This window comes from Acinonyx jubatus, chromosome B3 (genome assembly GCF_027475565.1).
Source record: "Acinonyx jubatus isolate Ajub_Pintada_27869175 chromosome B3, VMU_Ajub_asm_v1.0, whole genome shotgun sequence".
In the NCBI taxonomy this organism is placed as follows: domain Eukaryota; kingdom Metazoa; phylum Chordata; class Mammalia; order Carnivora; family Felidae; genus Acinonyx; species Acinonyx jubatus.
Genome location: NC_069386.1, coordinates 112,374,225 through 112,398,143, shown reverse-complemented (window position 1 = coordinate 112,398,143; position 23,919 = coordinate 112,374,225). Strand labels below are relative to the sequence as shown.

Here is a 23,919-nt window from a genome sequence, read left to right as displayed (position 1 = left end):
GAGCATGCGTTTCCCTTGTATTTTTATCTGCCTCTGTCCATACATTTGGAGGGACTTTGGTGACAGCCTGATGAAGGCCAGTCTACGAAAACAGCTCCTCTCTCTCTGGCCTGTCAAGCGTTTGGTTGAGATCCTGTGACCATTCCAAGTCCCAGGCCTGTCTCAGGAATCTGCTGTGTCCTCCATCACTGGACCAACTCAAAACTGTCCCCTGGACACAGGACTAATGCTCAAAGGGTACAGTCAGTGTGGTGAGTGAGTTACCACAACTGAGAACAGTTAAGATTTCCTTAGGTTGGAAGGGGATCAGAGGCTCTGCCAGTACCTTGGCCTGTGCCAGGTAGGGTTGCTCAGTATGGAGGGTGTCCAAGGGTGGCGTGTGTAGTGAGGGGTGCCTCTGAGTCGTCCCACCTAAACCCAGCCTTAGACTAGGGTCTGCCTTCCTGTCACTGAGGGAACGAATACAACCTCTTTTGACATCAGTGCCTTTCAAAGGAGACACGTGGGCTCAGGTGTGCCCTTCTACTCCCCAGCGAGGTAAATAACCTCCCCAAATGGCATCAATAATGCCACTTACCTTTTGTGCCTGGCACACGATAGGCATTTAATAGGTGACAATAAGTATTAATATAGTTTTAAAAAAAAAATTAGCTGTGCTTTGTTATGCTATTTTAAAAATTCTTGAGGCAAAAGGCCTGGTTCTAGAAAAATACCATTAAGGGGAGTCCTCTTCCCGTCTTTGAGCTCTGTGGTGGGCTTAATAATAGTCCCCAGGAGACGTCCCTGTCCTAATCCCTGGAACGTGTGATTACGCCACTGCACATGGCAGATGGCACTTTGCAGATGTATTGAAGGATCTTGAGATGGGGAGAATATTCTGGATTATCTGGGTGGGCCTTCATCAAGAGGTAGGGACGGTGGAGGTAGAGATTGGAGTGCTGTAGAGCCATAAACTGAGGGACGTGGATGGCTAGTAGAAGCTGGAACAGACAAGGAAATGGATTCTCCCCTAGAACCTCCAGAAGAAACGCAGCCCTGCTACTGACTTTGTATTTCTGATCTCCAGAACTATATATATAGGCTTACCTTGTTTTATGGCACCTCACAGATACCGTGTTTTGTACAGGTTGAAATTTTTTGGCAGCCGGGAGTCGAGCAAGTGTCTCGGCGCCATTTTTCCAACAGCATTTGCCAACTTCGTGTCTCTGTGTCAATAAAGTATTTTAAAATTAAGGCACATGCATCTTTTTTTTTTTTTTGACATAATGCTATCGCACACTTAATAGGCTGCAGTATAGTGTAAACATACATTTATATGCAGTGGAGAACCAAAAAATTCACTTGATTTGCTTTATTGTGATATTTGCTTAATTGTGGTGGTCTGGAACCAAACCTGCAATATCTCTGAGGTAGATGCCTGTATAAGATAATAAACTCGTGTTGTTTGAAGCCACTATGTTTGTGGTAATTTGTTACAGCAGTAGTAGGAAACTCACACCTGCTCCATTGTTCAGGCCTCACGGGAGCCTGGTTGCCTCCCTGACGCCAGGGGCCCATGTTATAGGCTTGAGGCTCTGGAGAAACCACTCCTGCTTCAAAAGCTTGAGTTGGCCCCTGGGAGGCTGCCACAGCTGTTGGACCAGAGCCCCTCACCCTAAAAACACTAGTCCACAGAGGAGGGAGATAGAAGCTACAAAACTCTGAAACCCCAAAAGGGCCAGAATGGCCGGGCCTACAGGAGGTGGGTGGACTGGTTAGCGGCCCTGGGCTGAGGGGGTGAGGGCTGCAGGCAGGACACAGTCTAGGACACTGAGTTGTCTGGGAAAATTAGGAGCTGAAGTTTCATCTCAGTTTCGTTCTCTGAGGATCGGAATTAACGGAGATGTCCCCTTGTCCGTCCAGATTTTCCCAGGGAGCCCTCCCAGGCTCACTGCAAAATTCTTTTTAGTTCTAAATTTAGAGCCAGTGGTGAAAGCAGCATTTCAGGAAGAAAGGGAGGAGCCACTCCTCTTCCAAGGTAATAGCAGGAGGGCTGGCTGAGAGACATCCAAGGAAGCTTCAGTGGGCCTCAGTGACGAGCTAAATGTGGGATGAAGGGCAAAGATGTCCATGGAATGTTAGTGTTAGAGAACCGAAGAGGTCACGAAGTCCAGCCTTTCCATTTGACAGAGGAGAAGATTACAGCCTGAGAGCATTGGCTTGCTCGAGGTCACAGGGGTAGGTTGAGGAAGAGCTAGGGTGAGAACCCAGGTCTCCTGACCCATAGCCCAGTGCCCTGTGCAGAACAGCCAAGTTTGGAGCCAAGGGGCGTGGGAGGAGAGAGAGGCGGGAAGAAAAAGAGAGAGAGGGCTCTTTTGTTTCCACACACAATCAGCATGAGATAATTAGATGTGATAACTTGTTACCCAACCTCGAATCATTTGTGGATGATAATCAGGAGCTGCTGGGTGATCTAACGATTAGGACACTTGCCTGCAAGAGTCACGAAACCCAACGTACGCTGGTAAAGCCAGAAGGGTCGTTTCACTGACTTGGATAAATGAAGTGTCCAGAGGTAATGCTGTCTTCCCAGGTGCCTGAGGCAGGGGCTCACCAAGGCCAGCAGGACGTAGTTTCCCTGGATTGACTCCATTCTCAAACGGGCTCTCCTTCTGAGGTGGCAAAATGGCCAGGGGCTCCAGCCTCACCACCTTGCAACTTCAAGTCTAGCCAAGAGAAGAGACGAAGCGACGCCCTTGAGAAGAGAATGACATCCCCCGGAGGTATGTCACATGTTGGCCTCAGCCAGGGCAATGAGATTTGCTCACCGGCTTCGGCCTGGCCTGGGTGCTCAGCCTAGATTGGAGGGTGCAGCCCTACCCAGGCCACCTGGACTCAGAGTGGGCATGTCAGGACTCTACGGCAAGCAACAGGAAAGGCTCTGCTTCCCCGCAAAACTCGCATAAGGAGTGGGTTCTCCCGGTGCTGATGCTGGCCAGCCAGCGTGACATCATCCACGGAAGTGGGAAGGAAGGGGTTCCCACCCCAGATCAGGGGCTGGAGGCAGGGGGCACTGGGGTCAACACGACGGCCAAAGGCAAAGGCAGCCTCTAGCAGCTGCTGGCACTGCCCCGCCCATACCCAGCAAACTTCCACCTATGGTTCTTGCATCTCTGTGCCTGGGGACTTTCCCCCCAGAACCGCAGAAGGAGACTCGGCCTGAGGACGAGGCAGGCTGCCGGGAAGTAGCTACTAGGAAGAGTGAATACCAGCTCCCTTACCCCTTGGATGGGTTGATTGTGATGCACGGGTTTTGCAACTGTTTCACAGCGTTTCTCCACTCAGTCCCGCTGCCCCCGGAGCTCACAGCGCAAACAGCCATCTGGAGGCTGCTTTGGGAATAACCCAAATAAACACACAGCCCATTCTCAGGGAGTGCCTGGAGTGTGGCTTCACCTGGGAGCCCCGGTTTAGACCCGAGATGAGCATCAAGGGGGTCCCACGCCCAGTCCGAATACGGTTCTAGAACGCTTGGACCTGCGTTGGAGAATCCGTCCCTGCTGCCACGTCGAGAAGGGAACACCAAGCATGCAGGGAGGGGCTGCCGCCTCCCCCAGGGCTGCCTGCGTGTTTCTTCATGTGCAGCCAGCGGCTGGCAGGGTGAGAAAGAGCCTTCTGTGTGCCTGCAGAGGGCTGTGGGATCCTGGTGGCCAGGCATGTGGACACTCAGAAAGCTATCACTGGGCACCCGTGGGAGACCCCAGGTTTAGGAGCAAAATTCCCCTTTTATAATTCAAGGCAATGGGAAAGCAGTTCTTTATGCCAAACTTGTCTCTCCAGGTTATATTTTAGGGCACACCTATGCACTAAGCGCTGCCTGGAGTAGAGTGGACGTTAAGTAATGCAAAGAACCCCGATTCCCCATTAAGGCTTCCACCCTCCCACACTATCTGAAGATGCTTTTTGAGAAAACGAGCTAGGTGGATGTTGCCCTCCAGTGGCCAAGTGTGTCTTTACAGCGTTTCACAGATGAGAGCCGCTGAGGGCGATACCAAAGCTCTCACCCTGCCAGCCTCCCCTGTTTTTGTTTTTCCTGCTCCCAACATGTATCAACTCAGTAATTGCTGAGATGGCGAGGGGCCTTGATCTGTGCCACAGAGGGACAGCAGATGCAACCAGGAACACTTAGCAGGAAAAAAAAAATGGCTAACATTTGTTTGACCACTTATTTTGTGCTAGCCCAAGTCTTAAGCAATTTACATGCATATAATCTAATCTCCACACATACTATTCTTATCCCTTTAAAAACCAGGAAATCAAGGCATAGACATTTTAACTTAGTTACAGAACTGGGATTTGAACCCAGGTCTCTCTAATCCCCAGAAGCAATGTTTCATTCGCCTTACTAGTGGTTCTCAAACTCGGCTGTGCTCAGGAATCATTTGGGAAGTTTGTCAAAGAGTCCAGGGCTCTGTCCCCTGAGAACATGATGGAGTAGGTCTAAGAGGAGCAAAGGGAACTGGGGATCTGTCCCTAGGATGTTCTAGGTAGAATCCAGTAAGTAATCCAAGCAGGTTCACGGGCCACACTTTGGGAAGCACCAACGTAAGACCTCATCATTGTCTGGAGAAGATTCTGTCTGGATATAAAAAAGAACTAATAGTCATAGATGTGGAGTCGATTAATGTCCACAGGCCAACCATTGTGACAGGTGGTTTTATATACACAGCCTCAGTTCCCTTCCTTGAGTAACTCTTGGAGATCAATGTCCCCAATGTGCAGATAAGGATGCCTCCAAGAGAGAACCGGCCCTCCTCTCCCTGCTCTCTTCTACTTGGGGAATCCGTCTATTTGGCATTCCGCCACCGGTTGACGGTGCATCTCCCAGGACGCTGCTCCAGAATAGGCCATTTCTGCAGAGGGATTATTCTGAACTGAAGGCGACTGAGAAGCAAAAGCAGATACAAGAAAGGCTCCTTGTCCTCCTCCTATCTGCCTGAGTGTGAGTGTCCCCTTCTTCCCTCTCTACTAGGAAAGACAGAAGTTAGTCACCGGAGAGAACTCTATATACCCCTATCTGGGGCGCCTGGGTGGCGCAGTCAGTTAAGCGTCCGACTTCAGCCAGGTCACGATCTCGCGGTCCATGAGTTCAAGCCCCGCGTCGGGCTCTGGGCTGATGGCTCGGAGCCTGGAGCCTGTTTCCGATTCTGTGTCTCCCTCTCTCTCTGCCCCTCCCCCGTTCATGCTCTGTCTCTCTCTGTCCCAAAAATAAATAAAAACGTTGAAAAAAAAATTTATATATACCCTTATCTTCCGGCACGTTTCACTAAAGAAACCTATATAACAAACCTGGCTGGGACCAGCCCTTGTTTAACATACTTCTCCTCATTTGCCTTCCCACAACTTGCTGCCCTAGAAACTGAAAGCTCTTTTTCTGTGTTTTGTTGCTTCTCTAAATATGTATTGTTCTTCAGTCAAGATGCTGTATAAGGTCAAGTTCTAACCACCTTCTTTTTTTTATGTTTATGTATTTATTTATATATTTACTGAAAGAGAGAGAGAGACAGACAGACAGACAGAGAATACCAGCAGGAAAAGGCAGAGAGAGGGAGAGAGAATCCCAAGCAGGCTCCACACTGTCATCACATTCCCATGTGAGGCTCAATCCCACAAACCTTGAGATCATGACCTGAGCTGAAACCATGAGTTGGACCCTCAAATGACTGAGCCACCCAGGTGCCCCTCCATCCTTCTGAGTTATTCAACTCTGAGTGCTCCCATGTGTATGTGGGAGGACTATGTTAATAAACTTCTGTTTGTTTTCCCCTTGTTGATCTGTCTTTTTTCATCAGAACTCCAGCCTTTGTCATTAACTTCCATTTACTTGATTTGGTACTTCAAAGAGAAAGTATAACTTGGTATATTAAAAAGTTAATAAAGATTAAAAATGATCTCAATTTTCTTTATCTACTTTTTAAAGCATTAAGTGAATTTCTTCTGTGTTGAGGCCTTTTCTCTGAGGTACAACGATCGTTATTTCAGATTTGTGATTTTCACAGAGAAATATGGATTGAATCATTAATCATCCATCTGATTTAAGGAAGATCTACCATTTAAAACAGACAAATACCAGGGTGCCTGGGTGGCTCAGTCGGTTAAGCGTCCGACTTCAGCTCAGGTCATGATCTCATGGTTCGTGGGTTTGAGCCCTGCTTTGGGCTCTGTGCTGACAGCTCAGAGCCTGGAGCCTGCTTCGGATTCTGTGTCTCCCTCTCTCCACCCCTCCCCTGCTCGTGTGCTCTGTCTCTCAAAAATAAATAAACGTTTAAAAAAATAAAAAAATAAAATAGACAAACATCTGAATCATTCCAAGATCTATCATTTGTTAACTTTTTTTTTTCCAACTTTGTGAAGTATATGTTAATTTTTTTTTTTTTTTTAAGAATCTGAGTCCAAATACCCGTGGAACAAAACCCAGAAGAAAATTTTTGTTCTAATATTACATTTGCTATTATAGGAGTAGTTCTACATAAAGCGGAAAATACTTCTGAAATCAGTCTTTTGTTAGTCTAATATGCAGAGCTATGAACCTGAGATGGGTAGAGGAAAAAAAGTTGTTGTTTTTTTCCCCTCCCCTACACCCCCATGGAAATTAGGCACCTTGATGTTGGTGGGGACTTTTGCATTGTCTGGCAAGGGGCCCAGAGTAAGGGCAGGTAGTATTGTTGAGCTGAAATGCCCCATCCCGCATCTGGAATAGTTAATCCCTGGGACAGGCCCCATGGTGGGGGGGAGGAGGTGCGGAGATGAGGCACTGTAACAGGCCACTTGGGAGCCAAATCCTGGTTGCTGGGGGGCTGCTTTTCACGAAGCCCTCAGAGTGCTCTGAAACCAGGACAAACCCCTGCAAGGAAGAGGTCCTGTGAGGTAAGCTGAGCAAGCACAGCGGCAGGCAAGGCTGGAAAGCAGAGGGGTGGGGGGGAGGGAGGCCAGCTTGTTCACAGTTCGGGCCCCACCACTGCTGCTTCTGGCCACCAGCTTCCAAATAAACCCCTGTTCTTCAGTCCTTGACTCAGGGTCTGTTTTTGAGGGAGAACTCCAACCAAGCCAGTGGCCCTCCCCGGGCGCAGGGTCCCTGCTAGTACACGGTTACCATCTTGCCGTCTAGCAAACAAATAGAGCTCTGGTTTGCAGCATTTGCTGATCTCGGTGGCATAAGCACTCCCCCGCCGTGGCTGATTTCCATCTACTAAGTTGATGGCCCGGACCGCAAGGTGGAGAGGAGGTGCCCGCTGCTGGCTCTCAGGGGCGGGGGGTGGGGGGCGTGAGCCTTCTCTGCACAGCACTGCCCCTGTAACACCTGCCATGCTCTACTGTGTCTGCTCCTGCTCCTTGCCCCCTCTGTGGTGTCCTGTCATCTCAGTACTTGACAGAGCGTCTGCTCATCCTGGGTACAAATATTTGTTGAGCCCATGGGAATAGCAAAGCGACAATGGTAGTAGAGGTGAGAACTGGTGCCAGGATGTGTGTCCGGGCAGAGGGAAGGGGACCCTTAGGCCTGGGAGAGCCAAAGACTCTTCTGGCCGAGACTTGAGTGTCCAAGCATAAGCTTTGAACCCACCAGGCCTGGCAGGGAGCAATTGAACACACAGGGGTCATCAGGAAATGAAGCCCAACTGGGGGGTAAGGGGCACATGTGGGAGGTGCCAGGTCTTTGGGGTGCAGGTGGCTGCAGCATAGAGGAGGAGAAAGGAGAGGTGTCCTTCGGTCTCTGGGGTCAGCGACCCTGGTTTGATCTGCGATCCCACTGGCTCTTCCCAGCCCCCACGGCTGGAACCCAGACAGGCCTTGCCAGTGGCCCCTTCTGTCACCAGCCGTTTTGAACATGGAGCCCTGACCTGGCCATCCTACTAGTCAAGCCCAGTCTGACAAGAGAACTTGCAATTAGTGTCTTTCGCCAAACTGCCACCTTTGGGATCTCCTTCAAGCTGCTTTCCCCAGGGCCTGCGGTGGGCAGAGAAGCAGGGAGTAAGCTTGGTCAGTAAAGACCCAGTGGGGCTGGGAAGGCAACAGGAAACCCACAATTAAAGCCTGGGAGGATGGGCGGTGGAGACAGGTCAAGGAGGCCAAGCTCACTGAGCTGTGGCAGAATCAGGTGAGCTGGGAGCCATGAAGCAGGGCTTCTGGAAACTTCTGAGCCTGGAGCTGACTACTAAAGATTGAAACAGAGCAGATGACAATGACCTACCTCTCCTGGAGAATTAACCAGGGCCTGAGGACAGAAATGACAAACTGGCTTTGGCCTTGCCCCTCTCACTTTATCTAGAAGGCAGGAGACTAGGACAACATAATGGGAAGCACAGGGGCCCAGCAAACCTGGGCCCTGAATCCTGTCTCTGCTGCTTACTGCTTTTGTGACCCGGGGAAAGTTATTTCACCTGAGTCTTGCTTCTCCTCTGTGATGGAAGGCTCCTGGGGTTGTGTGCTCCCGCATGCTAACTGACCAACATGTGCTGGCAATATAATTAGGGCTCAATAAATAATACTGGATTTCATTGACTCTAACATTCATCAATTTTTTTCAATTTTATTGAGACATTATTGAATGCCACCAATTGTAAGAGGCATCTTTTGGGGGAGAATCCTTTTACAACGTGTACGTGTATCTTACACACTTTTTAAATTTGTCAGTCATGCCACAATTAAAAATAAAGTCTTATTTATTTATTTATGTTGCGAGTGGGGGAGGGGCAGAGGGAGAGGGAGAGAGAGAATTCCAAGCAGGCTCCGAGCTATCAGCACAGATCCTGACGTGGGGCTTGAACCCACGAGCTGTGAGATCATGACCTGAGCTGAAATCAAGAGTCAGACGCTTAACCCAGGTGCCTCTACAGTCGTTTCCATCTTACGCTCTTCTAAGAAAGAAAACAAAGCTGCCAAATGAACTGACCTGCCATCAATTGTAGGTTTGAAACCCAGACTTCAAAGATAATAAAAAACGAAAAAACTGTGCATCTTAGCGTTGATGAAATGTTGTAGTTCTTTTTTTCTTCTCAGTTGTGGTTTTTATGCTTCTGGACTTTTTTGCCTCTGGAATATTGTAGGGTGCAGTAACCCCTCACCGAGCAACCCCCCCACCCCCGCCCCCATCCCACCTGCCCCCAGCTGGGCTGAAGAAGTAGTTTCCAGTCCTTTGCCCTCTCATCCATTTGCATATGCTGCTGCTCTCCCACGGCTTGTGCTTGGGGCCTGGGGTCTGTGTGTGGTTTCCGGCTGCTGTGAATGTCCGTCTTGACATCTGTTTCAAGGGGCCCAGGAAGTCAAGGTCTGCAGTGGCTCACACTGTCCAGTGTTTTCTGTCCTCCTGGGGCTGTGGATGTTGGCCCACATGGGTCTCCCATCTTCTGGGAGGCTGACAGGCCTGTCTGATTTCTCCCAGCTACTGTATGCAGAAGTTTACCATACATTGAGACAGGCCACAGGCTCCCTTGAGCCTCAGCCCTGATGGTTTGTGCCCCAGGGCTGATTAAGGCATGTGGTGCTCTCTGGGCCCGACTCCGTTCAGAAACATGCCATGATTTGGCTTTCCCTTCAGTTCTGTCCTGATATTTTCTTCTAATACCCAACTCATGACTTGACTTCCCTTTCGCTACACGCTTAAGGTAAGGCTGACGGCTATGAATCAAAACTCTGTTTCCGAAAATTTTTTGTGTTTTCGAGATATCTTGGCTAAATGGTTGGTGGTTTTGCTTTTTGTTTTTGTTTTTTTCCCTGTATGAAAGCTATGTCTGCATTTCAAAACCTATTGGCCAGTTCATGGAGCTCCTCAGTGCATTCTGAAGCCCTAACTGTGGCCCTGGATGCTCAGACACCTAGAGAAGTGGATTTCTTTGGAAAAAGTACGGTAGCTTTAAAAAAAAAAATGCTTATTTAATTTTGAGAGATTGAACGTGAGCAGGGGAAGGGCAGAAAGACAGGGGGACAGAGGATTCAGAGCAGACTCTGCCCTGAGGACCTAAAGAGGGGTCTGCTGACCTCAGTGAAACCCACGTGGGGCTCTAACTCATGGACCATGAAATCAGGACCTGAGTTGAAGTCCTGTGCTCGACCAAGTGAGCCACCCAGGTGCTCCAAGCTTTTTTTTTTTTTTTTTTAATTGAAGCATGTGAGTGTTGGAATTAGATGGGTGCTTCCTGGTGTTTTGCTGTTATTAATGAGGCTGCCGAGGAAACCCCTGAACATTATCTTTGTACCCATGAATGTGGATGTGTCTGTAAGTTTCATTACCAGTAATGGGATTGCTGCATTGATGAGTATGTGCTTTTATAATTCGATAGACTGAAAATTACCTCTCATTTACGTTCCCACCTTAATGCTTGAGAGATCCCATTTGTTTAAAGACGAGCTTAAGATAATCTAATAGGATAAAAGCTGCGTAACTAATTTGATATAAGAAGTGCTAGGGATTATCATCAATTAAATGTCAGTGTATTTGTGTGTGTGTGTATACACATACCTAGTCTTTTCATTGCCTAAGGTTTATAAATTGTGTGTCTGGTACTTTAAAAAAAAAAAAAAACTACTTGATTGAGGTCTGATTGATAAACAGAAAGCCGTGGATATTTAACGTATACAAATTGATGTGCTTGTGTCCGGTACATTTGAAGTCTCTCTGTCCCTGGAAATCATTCAATTAATGTATGTGGGGGCCAAAATATTAGACATCAATGTTGTCACGGCGCTTTTAAAATGAGAAAAATCAAGTCCGGCTGGGAGACTCTTGCCTCAATCCTTCTTTGGGCCAGCAGATGGCGCCTGTGCTCCCCAGTGGCCACCCCGCTTTGAGACTGGACTTTAATATAGTAACCAGATGTTGCCCGGAACATGTAATTTTCAAACCTCCTATCCCACCACAAGGAAAACCTCGGAGGATTTTCTTCTGGGAAGAGCAATTAGCCTAACCTCTTAGGAGGAGAAATTGCATCCCCGAGCTTGACTGGGAAAGTAAAATATCCTCCCTAATTGGTCTTGGGGGGGTGTGTGGAGAGAAACCGCCAAAGGCCTTTGGGATGGAGGGTGTGCTGGCGAGGGCTGGGAACTGCAGGACTGGGGTGAGGGCTCAGGGTGGGTAGTGCCTCGGGTCTGAGGACATCAGTCCCCAACCTGTCAGCCTCTGGGTTTAGGTTGGAGGGTGACGGAGACACTGAGGAGTGGCAGAATTACTTGGGGGTAGGTGAAGAAGGTGCCTCTCATCTGAGTCAGGTGCAGATCTATGGGGACCAGGCCAGCGCAGGAGACCTCATTATGCCACCCCCCACGCCACCCCCACCCCTCATCTATCTACAGTGAGCAAATGTCCCTGGGGATGCAACTACACAAGGCGGGTCTGGGCCTGCCTTCACAGAGCCTATAGTTTGGGGTGGGAGCTGAGCAGTCTTTCGTGGGGTCTCCTCCAGGTCAGCGGACCCCAGGTCAGCTGCTTTAGACTCTGGACACCCTGAGTTTGGAGAGAAGATTGCAGGGAGTGATCTGAACTGGAGGGGATGGCCTAGAAAGACCCACATAGCAGGCAGAGAGCTAGCTACAAGGGATCAGTGGGGGCGAGTGGGGAGCTTGGAGCTGGCGGTGGGGGGGTGGGTGCTTTTTACCACAAGGCTGTTCCATAATTAGAACCAAAGGAAGCATCCACACGGCCAAGATTGTGTGAACTTGGGCGAATACTTAGCCTCTCTATACTTCAGTTTCCTCATCCATAAAATGGGAACAATATTCGTACCAACCCCATAGGGCTACTAAAAGGGTTAAACCTAAAATAATCCTCATAAAGCACAGAGCACAGTCCCTGGCACCTAATAAGGTCTCAAAAGGTTGTTGTCGCTATCATTTATCATCATCATCATTATCAGTTGTTATCTGCTGGAAGAGGAAGGATGGATGGGAAAAGGTAGGACATGGATGGGCATGGAGAGGACAAGTCATGGCGTGGGGAGGGCAGAGCAAGCTGGAGAGTGAGGAAACAGTGGGAGCAAAGGCCAAGAGGTGGAAATGTCAAGTGACCAACGTAAACAATTTAGTGACGAGTTCGGTGTCTTTCTGTGGATGGGGGTGGGGGGAGAATAGTGCCGTACAATCGTGGAGCAGTCTTCCTGAGGGATTTGGGGCAAGGGTTTTACGCGGAAACAGAGCATGATTGGCTCCAAGGCCGTGGATTCCCTTAAAGGCTAGCAGGCCGTATTTCCCTAGGGTCAGGTAAAAGAGCCACTGAGCGAGCGAGTGCAGAGTTGGAGGACTGTGATTGGTGTATATCTGGTTTCCTGGTAGTGACGCATTTCCTGTTAATTGCAGCCTGACTTGGGTTTAGATCTGTGATGTGGGCCAGGCCACTGGGGTGGCCTCTATTTTGTGGGTCCCGATATATGAATTACCTTTATCAGAAGGTAATATTCTAAGTCCTCGCTTCTCAAAGTGGAGCCCGAGGACCAGCAGCGACACCTGGAGCTTGTTAGCAATGCACACTCTTGGGCCCCAGCCCAGGCCTTCTGATTCCGAATGTTCTGCTTAGCAAGCCATGCAGATGATTTGTTTGCATGTTGGCATCTGCGAGGCACCCTCTCAGCCACCACTTGTGGGCGGAACCCGTTTGGTGGGGCAAGTCTCTGGAAAGACAGGTTGGGACCAATCAGTACACTTCCCCCTGAGCACCCCCACATGCAACTTGTTAATTAGGATTCAATATCTGTAGTGGTTTTTTCCCCCCTTTGAGGTAAAACTTATATACCATGAAATGTACACATTAACTGTCCCTTTGAGTTTTGACAAATGCATCTACTGATGAAACCAGACTCCAATTAAGACATAAAACATTACCAGCAACCAGTGAGTTCCCCCATGCCTCTTCCCAATCAATCCCAGCCCCGGCCCCCAAGAGGCAACTGCCCTTCTGATTTCTTTCGCACCACCAATTATTTTGCCAGCTTTAAAATATTTTTTTAAGTTTATTTCTTTGAGAGAGAGAGAAGAGGGGAGGGGCAGAGAGAAAGGGAGAGAGAGAATCCCAAGCAGGCTTCACACTGTTAGCGTGGAGCTCCATGCTGGGCTCGATCTCACAAATCGTGAGATCATGATCTGAGCCCAGATCAAGAATCGCACGCTTAATGGAATGAACCACCCAGGTGCCCCTGTTTCGCCGGCTTTAGAACCACATATAAGTAGAATCACACGATAGGTCTCCTTGGCAGCCCTTTCTTTCATCAGCATAATGTTGTTGATACATTCATGATGCCATGTGTGTCTGTGATATGTCCCTTTTCATTGTGAAATCATATTCTGTTCGGTAGGGGTGCCACAGTCTGTTTTGGGGTTATTATGAGTACGGTTGCCAGGAACGTTCCTGTACAAGTCTTTCTGCGAACATATGGCTTCATTTCTCTTGGTTACATACGTAGGAAGTAGAATTGCTAGGTTATAGACGAGGTATATGTTTTGTTTTCAAAGAAACCACTAGACCTTTTCCAGAGTGGTTGTACCACTTTATACCTTTACCAACAATGTATGAATGTTCCAGTGAACATTCTCGTCAGCATTTGGCTCTGTCAGGCTTTTTGATTTTCACCATTGTGGTGAGCGTAGAAAGGTATCTCACTGTGGTTTTATTTTGCACTTCCTAATGATGACTAATAGTGATGACTAATAATGACTAATGATGTTGACTATCTCCTTTTATATGCTTATTGGCCATTCACACATCTTCTTTTGAAATCTTTTGTCTAAATCTTTTGCCTATTTGAAAATGGGGTTATTTGTCTTTTCATTACTGAGTTATTACTTCTATATCCTGGATACTAGTCCCTTGTCAGATGTGTTTTGCAAATATTTTCTGTGAGTAGATTTTTACAGGAATCCCAGGTACTGGCTTTGGCCCCAGGTGGGGGTTGTGTGGGTATGGGGCTGGAACTTGAGTGGACCGCTGATTTTGGGGGTGTATGTTGTATGGGGCTACGGGTCCCTCCCTCACAGGGCAAGTGTGAAGGGATAATGAGACAACAGCACAGGTAAAAGTCCTTTGTAAAGTATAACGAGATAAGCAAGGGCTTATCACTGACACTTTACAACCACAACAGAAGGAGGGACCGTTTTGCTGGGCCAGCAGCGCAGTCTCTCTTGGGAGCAGGAGACAGGAGAGAAAAAGCCACCCTTTGGCTGGAAATGGCCTCTCTTGTTAAGATCCGAGTGGTTATAGTGGAGTACCTAGAACACAGTACAAGTTTGGTGTCACATCTAGGCTCAAATCCACGTTCTGCCAGATACTATCTGTGTGCTCTTGTGCAAGCCCTCATGTCATCAGGAAACTGGAAATAACACCTACCTCAGCCCGGTCGTTGTGAGGATTCAAACAGCTTTTTCCTCTTGGTGTTATTATTTGTAGAACGTGGTGCGAAGAGGGCTGCGGATGTCGTGCAGTCCTCACAATGACTCTTTGATGTAGGCTGTATCACCTTAATCTTTGGTTTTAGGCAGTTGCTGGTTGCTCCGAAGATGCTCCTGGAGTCTGGGAGGCTGCCTTGAAGCTGTGCTCGCTTGAGTCCCGTCTGGGGTGTATAGCTCTATGCGCCTGTGCCACAGGAAGGCACCAGAGGGCGCTTGCGTCCCCACTCTGGGCCCATGCTGAGACAGGGATGGGAGGTCCCCAGCCCCAAACTCAGCTTCCCACTGCCGCCCTGCTCTGTGTTCAGACTGATCTCTGTGGCATTTTCTGGGATGGAGTGTAGTCTCCAGAAGGTCCCTATTTGGGGATATGGGGCTATCTAGCCCAAGGGGCCCTGCACCGGAAGGCCAAGGAGGGCAGTATTGGTCTCTGTCCCCTGAAAGGGTTCCTTGTGGCAGGGGGCTCATGCAAGGCCAGAGGGCACAGGGGAGGGAGCCAGGCTGTTTGAGCAGCTTTCTGTGTGCCCTACCCCCACCCTTCACACCCCCTGTTACCTCCCTGGACCACATGTCCCACACCCCCACATGCACCCATTGGAGGTAGGGATACAACTCATGGCTAGGCAGGGCTGTGCCTGACCAGGCATGACTCTGGGTTGAGGAGTATCTGGCACTTGTTCTTCCAGAGATTCTTGGGCTCCCACCTGCCTCTTGCTTACTTCAGTCTCCCCCAGAGAGTTGACTGGGGGTGGGGGTGGGGGTGGGGAGTCCCTCTGTGTGCCCGTCAATGCACAGAATGGTCCTTGACTTTCCCTTTGGGTTTCATGGAAGGTGTTGGGAGGTAGGCTCATAGACCCCTAGGGGCCCCTCCCTCCAGCTCTAAGATACACAGCCTCTCATTAGAGCAACAGCCTTACCCTAGCCCCCTTTCTCACACATTATCTTTATTCCTGGCTCCATCTAGCCTCCCCCACCCCCAGTCCAGAGCCCAAGTGGGGCCTTCCTTACCCCAGAAGGAGGGGCCCTCGGCTCGCCTTGGCCATGGCAGTGAGCCACTTCCATGCCAGCTTGAACCCACCCCCTTAGGCAAACAGGCCAGGGCACTGACCCCAGGCCCAGCGGCCAGTGGACAGGGTGGCTATCCTGGCCAGGCCTACCTGCCTGTGCAGGGCATCGGTGAGGTCCTCTCGGCCACCCACCCCCACCTACACCTCAGGCAGGGCCAATGGGTCTCTTGCTCCTCTTTTCCTCCCAGAAGGGGTGGGCAGGTCGATACCTGGCCCAGGGTCCTCTTAAGCAATTGAGCTCTCAGTGGCCCGTTGATGATTGACCAGGCCAGCCAGATACTTGGTCATCGAATGTGCATGTGTCTGGCAGGCAGAGGCCCTGGGGCCTCCAGAGCCCCTTGTTCTGGAGACTTGCTGTCTAGGGAGGGAGATCTGGGGGGTATTCACAGTGAGCCAGCCCGCCACTGGGCCACCCAGTTTCTCAGAAGCCACATTCCTTCCTCTCTCAGAAGCCATGTGACAGCAGCAACTGCTTTTCCCTCCAGCTGAGCCGTTAACCATCCAGCTGCTGGTTTACTGGTTTACTCTCCACTTCTGATGCATTGGTCCCCTCCCTCCCTCATCCACTCATTCACCTGCCCACTTGCTCACCCACTGGGGGCTGTGGGACAAGTGGACCCACTTCTCCACTTACTCATCCCCATGCCTGTCCACTTGCTTATCCACTCCCTCCCTCATCCGGTGAATGAACACCTCAGGTGCCAGGCCAGTGCCGGGAACAGCCAGCAAGGAAGTGCTAAGTGGTCAAGGGCAGGGCCTTCGGGGCCAGAGGGACCAGATGTGAATCCTGATTGTATTGTTTCCTAGACGCGTGACTACGGGCACATTCTCAACATTTTTTTTTTTTTTTACTCTCAAACTTCTTTTCTTTTTTAAAAAATTTATATATAGAGAGAGCACATGCATGAGTGGAGGAAAGGGGCAAAAGGAGAGAGAGAGAAAGAGAATCTGAAGTAGGCTCCATGCTCAGCAGAGAGCTGGAAGTGGAGCTCCATCCCATGACCCTGGAATCATGACTTGAGCTGAAATCGAGAGCCGGATGCTCACCCAACTGAGCCATCCAGGTGCCCATACACTCTCAAATTTCTGAGTGCCAGTCTTCTCATATAGAAAACAGAGACCCCATGCACCTTCCTCCTCCCAGAGTGGATGTAAAGACTGGCTTCAGGATGAATTAAAGTGCTTGAACCAGAGGCCAGGAAATGGGGCTGTGGTTACTGGGCCTCTTGGTGGCCATGTCTGGCTCTGGGGACTGCACTTGGCCTATTTCCCCACGGCTAACCCATCTCATCCCTGCCTTTCAGTCAGGCTATGCTCCTTGGGCAGGTGGCCCCCACGCCCAGCCTTGATATGGAAGGCGATAATCACTGCCTTCCCACGCACCCCTTCCCTCTGCCTTCTTGCCTGAGGGGCACTCTGGGGTTGTATCAGGTCAGCCAAGACACCTGGAAGATCTAGCTCCCTCCTTCCCTTTTTGCTGCCAAGTTCGCCATGACAGCTGTGGGGTGGGGACGGACCTAGAGCATCTGATCGCTCGAGGGGATCATTTCAACTCCCGTCTGAGGCCCATACCTGGCCAGGACTCAGCCCCAACCCCAATCCCTTCCGCAGGCTTGGTGTGGACTGTTCCCTTCTGCTGCTCTGGGGGCTCCTTGGGGGCAGAAGGTGCTTTCTGGCTGCAGAAAAACTGGCTGAACTGGAAGGGTTAGCTGGGGCGGGAGAGGGGAGAGGGACAGGAGCAGGGTTGAAGTGGCCTCTGTCTGAGGGATTTCTTCCCCTCCCCCGCCCCACCCCCACCCCCACCCTCTGGCAGCCTGGCCAGGAGGCTGCAAGTACATGGGGGCGTGTGTTGTGCTAGCCTTGGCTGGGGAAAGCGAGTAGAACTGTGGGTGTGGACTCTGGAGTAGGTCAGACCAGAATGCAAATCCTCCGCCAGCCCTCTGACATCAAGCAAAGCACTGGTAAAAAATCTCAGGGGTTTAAGACATGCGCTGCGCGTGAAGTGCTGAGCATGAGCCTGGCACCTGGGAGGTGCTCTGTCATCAGGGGACGCCACAGGGGGCAGTGGCAGCGTACCTGCTTGGATGTCCCCTGGCCATTTGGCTCAGCCCAGCACCCCTACGACTGCCTCCTGGAGCCTGTGATGGGCTCAGCCCATCCTCACTGGCACATTTAGGGGAGCTTTCCTTGCTGGGAAAAGCCTTCTGCATCCTGAATGGGGGTGCCGGTGGGGGGTAGGGGGTTAAGGAGCCCACAGCCCACAGGCCCGTGTTTTCAGGCTAATTTACTGAATGGACCTGCCTTGGGGGATCGATTCCAGTCTAAAGATGGGCTCAGCTGCGGGATCTACGCAAACACACATGCACCCACATTTCAGCTGCAGCTGCCCACGCGGTTGGGCCTGGCCTCTGGGCTCCTCGCCCCCGGCCATGGGGTCATTCCTAGTTTGCTTAGTTGGATTAGTTCACTCACTTTTAAGCTTCTAAAGGACAGGGACTATTTTTTCTTTAAACTTCTGTATCCTCGTTGTCCAGCAGTGTGACTGGCACTGACTAAATGGAATGAATGGCCACTAAGCAGGGTCAGAACGGGTTCAAGGGGGAGTGAGTACCATTTCTTGCTTGGGCGTTGAGTGAGCCAAGGTGGGCATCCCAGGCGGGTGTTCTAGACCCCTGTGCGCTGCCTGCCCTGGTGCCTCTGTGCTGAAGGGGGGGACTCTGGCAGACCCAGCCTGTGTGCGGCCTTCTTGAGTGAGGTCAGGGATTTCCTAGGCCCTGTTCCTTGGTCTTATCACCTGCTTTCGATTTGGGGGCTGGCACCCTCTTCAGAAAGGGGCTGCTTTAAAGGCCTGGCATAGATAGAGTAAATGCTTAATACATGCTCATGCATCGAGGTACCCGCAGCTCTGCCCGGGGAGCTGGCTGGGGAAAATGCTCACGACGTGGCCTGCCCACCAGGCTAGCCCCAGGGCTGAGTCACCACCCAGCCTCAAGACCCAGTTGAGAGGGAGGGCTTGAACCCCATGAGTGCCCTCGCCTGTGGTTGGCCAGGAGCTGGAATTTCCCCTGAGGAGGTGGCCTCTTCAGCCATGCTCTGGCCTTGCCTGGAGCAGGGTGACTGGGAGGCCACCTTGCCCATGCCTGTGAGCCTGTACTGAGAAGAGGCCAGGTCACAACGGGGGGAGCCAGCATGTGCCAGCAGCAGCCCTCCTCTTGGGACAGTAATGCCCGGGTGCCAGCCCTCTGGGGAGCAGGCCTGCTCGAATGCATGTTTCCACAGCGGGAACTCGGCTGCTATCAAATCCCAGTTGGCCACAGATGGGCTGTGACCTTTGGGTGTTGATTATTTGCCCTGAGTCTGTTTCCTCATCTGTAAAATGGAGGTGCTTACATACAATGGAGCATTATTCAGCCATAAAAAGAAGCGGAATCCCAGCCCGTGCCTGAAAACACGCTAAATGAAAGAAGCCGGGCCCCAAAGGTCTGGGTATATGGAATATCAGAAGAGGCAAATCCAGAGAGACAGAAAGTAGACTGGCAGTTTCCAGGGGCTGGGGGGGAGGGGGCAGGGGGAGCAGCTGCTTAATGGATAGGAGTCTCCTTTTGGGGTGAAGGTGATTCACAACCAGATAGGGGTCCGGGCCGCACAACTTCGCGCACATGCTAAATGCCCCCGAATCGTTCACTTTAAAAGGTTCATTTTCTGTCATGGAAGTGTCACCTCAACGAAGATGATGGGGTTGCTACTGCCCCAGTAGGTGGCTGGGAGGATCCAGAGAGAAGGTGCGTGTGAGGCGCTGGGTGGAGGAGATGAGGGCAGGTGGCTGAGGCTGGCATAGCCCCTCTTCCAGGGGAAAGAGGGGACTTCAGTGGCTGCTTCAGCAGCTGTGGTTGCGGTTCCCATGCTGCCGAGCCAGGCTCCAGCCTCCGATTTGCGACAGCTTTGGGCTGACCCTTCAACCCCGGTGCGTTTCTTAATCTGCTCATACCTGCTTCTACCCGCCTTGGAGAGTGTATGTGACCGCTGTGTTCGGCATGTCACCCCCGTCACATCCCTGTGTCCCATCTCTTGCCATCTTCACAGTGCACACCATTGCCGGGCAGTGTATCAGGAATCTCCCCGTTCTTGTGTTTCTTGTGTGTCTTCCATATAGAATGTGAGTTTCACAGGAAGAGATCCTTGATCTCTTTGGCTCACGACTGTATTTCCAGCACCCATTGCCTGGCACCTAGTAAGTGCTTGATAACTGTCTGTTGATTGAACAAATACACGAATCCTCATTCTTTACACAGTGGGTGCCAGGTGCTGCCTGTACTAAGTGTTGTCGGTGAATAGCTGTGAGGTCCAGGCTATCCTTATGCCCACTTCGCAGATGAGGAAGCTGAGGCTCGGGGACACGATGTAGCCACTATGGAGGTGGAATCTCCACCCAGCAGCCTGGCATCCGAGTCCCCGCTGTGACCCACCCTACCCTAGGCTGTCCGCCTCCTGCCCTCTAAGCTCCTGGTCTAGAAGGCAGCCTGGAACCTGGAGCATTCTGCCCCCTCAGCCAACTGGCACCTCCCACTCCCAGGACCTGGGCGGCCCCACACCCACCAGCCGGGAGCCTTTTTCTCAGGCTCACAACCACCTCAGCCCAGCTACCTTCCCTGAGAATCTCTGTCATAAAGAAGGCGAGGCCCTGATCTGGCCTGTCTCTCCACCCCCGGGCCTACCTCACCCAAGGGAACCTGGGTTATAAATATGGGGGTCACGCCTTGCATTTGTATTAAGCACCTTTCATCTGGGGAGCTCCTGGCTGTGGGGAGGCTAATTAGCTGCTCTCTGGGAAGAGTGAGTAAGAGCTGACGTCCCAACACCAGCATTGGCTAACTAGACCCTGGGCTGGCCCTCCTGGGGAGAAGTGGGTGTGCCGTCTTGTCCGGCCGCTCACCTCTCCGCAAGGGTCCCTTTTCTCTGGCTAAAAAACGAAGGCCACCATTTATTGAGTGCTTACCAGGTTCCCAGGGCTCACTAAGCTCCTTCTACTGAAGGCACCCACTTGTACAAAGCCCTGGGGGCCGCTGTGAAATGGTAACAGTCAGGCTCCCATGATCAAACCTCACTCCTTGCAGCACCTCGTGTTATGGATGAGAAGCCCTTAGCGCAGGACTTTGCATGGAATAGGCACTTGGCAAATGGTAGTTAGTACTCTATCTTCAGAACGACCCCCGGCGGTAGGTACTGTCCTGTCCTCATTTCTCAGATGAGGAAGCTGAGGCTCAGAGAGGTTAGGCCACTTGCTGGAGATCACACAGTGAGTTGGGAGCAGGGCGAGTATTTGAACTGGATTCGTTTGACTCTAAAGCTGCATGTATTTTTTCAGGTGTTCTTTCCTCCCTCCCCTTGAGGCTATTAATCCAAAGGCCTTCCTTCGCATAGTTGTAGGGTCACTGAGCAGGGGCTTCTATTCATCCATCCCTCTGACAGTGTGCTGGCAGGCTGGGCTTTGACCAAGACACCTGGGGGATCATCTAATGATGAGCAGATGGGGGAGGGCAGTGACTGTGCAAGCTCAGTATCTACCTTTTCTCCTCTTCTCTGAATGTTGACCCTTCTGAAGAGGCAGGTCTCTGGGACCAGTTGTGCTGATCTGGTGGGGGGGGGGGGCTGCTGTGACCCTCTGCCTGCCCCCCAGCTCTGCCCCTCCAGTCTCTGCCCCTCCACAGCTTCTCCCTACTCTGCCTGCAGCCACACCCCTCATCTGTTCCTCCCCAGATCTCTCCCCTCCTCCTTCTGGCCTCAGTTTAAGGGTTTCCTCAGGGCGGTCTTCTCCAATAGCCCATCCCAAATGGAAACCAGTCCCCCTCACCAAAAAAAAAGAAAAAAGAAAAAAGAAACCAGTCTCCCATGTATATATGTTCTTCGAATGCTTTATTTTCTTCCTTCACGGGAATTTGAAAACTTTTTTCAAATGGAATCTTGTATCTGTTTATGAAATTATTTGTTTAAACAAGTCTATCTCCTTTGTTAGAGTAAGCCACACGAGGGTGGGAACTTGGTCATGGTCACTTCTTGTCCTCAGTGCCCAGCAGGTGCATTATATATTCAATGAGTGATGCCAGAATCCCCAGGAAAGGATGGGCAAACTGAGCTAGCTGGTCTGTAAATGTGGTCCCAGGACCAGTGGCAGCAGCAACCCCTGGGAACTTGTTAGAAATGCAAATTCTCTGACCCTGGGTGTGGGACCCAGCAACACGGGTTTGACCTAACTGGGGGGGGGGGGGGGTTCCTGGTGCATACTTAAGTTTGAGAACCACTGGAGCAAGCAAGTCCCCTGCTTTTCCATCAGTGTGCACTGTGGCAAGGGGCAGCTTGGGCCGCCTGTAAGGAGAACCGCAGGTGAGCAAGGCCACGTGTTCAAACGTAGCAGAGGAGCAGCCCTTCTTTAAGGAGATAAGCCCGGAGAGGGGGATCCACGCCGGCCCCCGCGCGCTGTTTGGCCGGCTGGCCACTGGAGGGCAGTGCGACCACGTTCATGGCGCCCCTGCGAAGGCGGCCGGCGGGAGCGGGAGCAGCCCTCGGAGGCCGGCCGGAGACCAGCTGGGGTGGCTTCAGCCCGGGGCGAGGAAATGCTGGGACAGCCGGTCCAGGCAGCGGCCTCGGCCCTTCGTCTCCAGGCTCCTGGTCCCCCATGTTCCTAGGGGCCGAAGGGCGCAGCCACGCGCAGCCCTGGCCCTTGCCTCCCCGACGACGGACCTCCCTGCCTCGCCGTCCAAGGCCGGCCTGGAGGCGAGTCTGGCTCGCCTTGGGCCTGGAAGGTTCTGTGGGACTGCAGGACACGCAGGGGAGGAGATACCGTCAGGCCGCCTGGGGCATAGCGCCAGAGAGGGCGGCGGGACCTTGACAGCCTCCCCAAGGCAAAGGGCAGCCTCCCGCGTGACCCCTCCGAAGTGCAAAACAAGTCGGCCATCTTGGCGGCCGCTTAACCCCCTCATGGCCGGGGGGCGGCGGACTCAGGGCCGGAGCCCTGGTCGCCGCGGGAAGGAAAATTCTAAGAACTTCAGGAAAACCTGACGCCCTGGCATCTTCCCCAGGGATGTTTGGAAATCCCATCCCACTAGCCATTCCAAAAGCCAGAGCTTTTGTAAGTGAATTGGATTCTTTGCAGGGCACGCTCTTTCTTCTTGCCCCGTGTTGAAAGAGCATGAAGTCAGAGGCAGTAAAGTGGCTCCTACTGGTCAGCAGGTGTTGGTCTGGCAACCCAGAGTCAGGATCTGAGAGGAGTGTGTATCCAAGTGTGGTATCCTGTTGCTCACAGCATGAAGTGCCACTCCTTCCCAGATCACACGGGTGTCCAAGCCAAGGGTCAAGGACTGGCAGCCTGGGGCTGAATGTGAGTGGCAGTTTCCTTTCAGCCCCTCTCCACCCTGGGGACTTTCAATGCCATTCTGAATGCCACTTGAGGAGCCACAGCCCCTACAGGCCACACTCCAGTTGTCTTATATCGGACCTGGTTCACACGTTGATATTGTCTGTCATTTGGTACTTCTCAGCATTTAGAATATTCCTTGTAATATTGTCAGCCCTGCAAGGTCAAGCTTAAATATCAGCTCCACCAAGAAGCCTTCCTCAGTTTTCCTCCCTCTGTTGCCAGCAGAATGTGGCCCTCCCCTCCTCTGCCCACCTATGGTACCATTCATTAGCCTTTGCCACCAGGACTCCCCTGTTTTTCCTCCCCCTGTATCTTCCCCCACTGAATTGTGGGCACCAGGACAGGAGGGACCATGTGGTAGTTGGTAGTGGTCTTTGTGTCCCCTGTGGCACCTCACACACCAACAGGAAAGGGTTGTTGCAAGAGAATCCGTGAAATTATTGAATGGGTTTTGATGTTGGAAACAAAGTTCCCAAGCGTTTTGAACCTTGGGCGAAGGAACGTGGAATGGTGTTTTCTTAAGCCCTGTAATGGAATCCTTTTGTGTTTTTAATTGCTTTAAGTTATTTTTAGTGGAAATGTCAGGGTGCCATAGGAACAAACACCATGGGTCTAAGCTTGATCAAGAAGACTAACTACTGAGCCCTGTGATGTTGCTTCCTCTGTGTGGCCTTGGGGTGGGAGCCTGGGACAAGGTTGCCAGGCTGCAGGTCAGGCCCCAGAGGCCAGCCAAGAAAGGTCTACGCTGGACTTGAGGTCATGATTTCAGGCTGAGATCTCCAGAGGAGGTAGAAAAGAAAGTCTTAGAGGAAGCTGAAGCCAAAAGAAGACTCCTTTTTCCTTCCAGAAGAATAAGCCTAAGTTACTTCATGAAGGACTCCAGAAAACCCCTTTCATGCCCCACCCACAGATGATTTGCTGAACGCTCATTAAGGGGAAAACAAAGAGGTGGTTTTGTTTATTTATTTAAGGGGAAAAATGAATGAGCTGTGACAAAACAATCTGAAACCAGGCCCCTCCGAGACCTGGGCTTTC

The 23,919-nt window shown here is 51.3% G+C and overlaps 1 long non-coding RNA gene across 1 annotated transcript; it reads right to left on the bottom strand.

The window, feature by feature from the left end:
- Nucleotides 1–642: 642 nt before the first annotated feature.
- Nucleotides 643–3,861, bottom strand: LOC128316065 (uncharacterized). The gene is made up of 2 exons (XR_008299495.1): nucleotides 3,121–3,861; nucleotides 643–2,705 (listed from the first exon to the last, which is right to left on the bottom strand). It is a non-coding gene; the product is annotated as an uncharacterized LOC128316065 (long non-coding RNA).
- Between the last annotated feature and the right edge of the window lie 20,058 nt (nucleotides 3,862–23,919).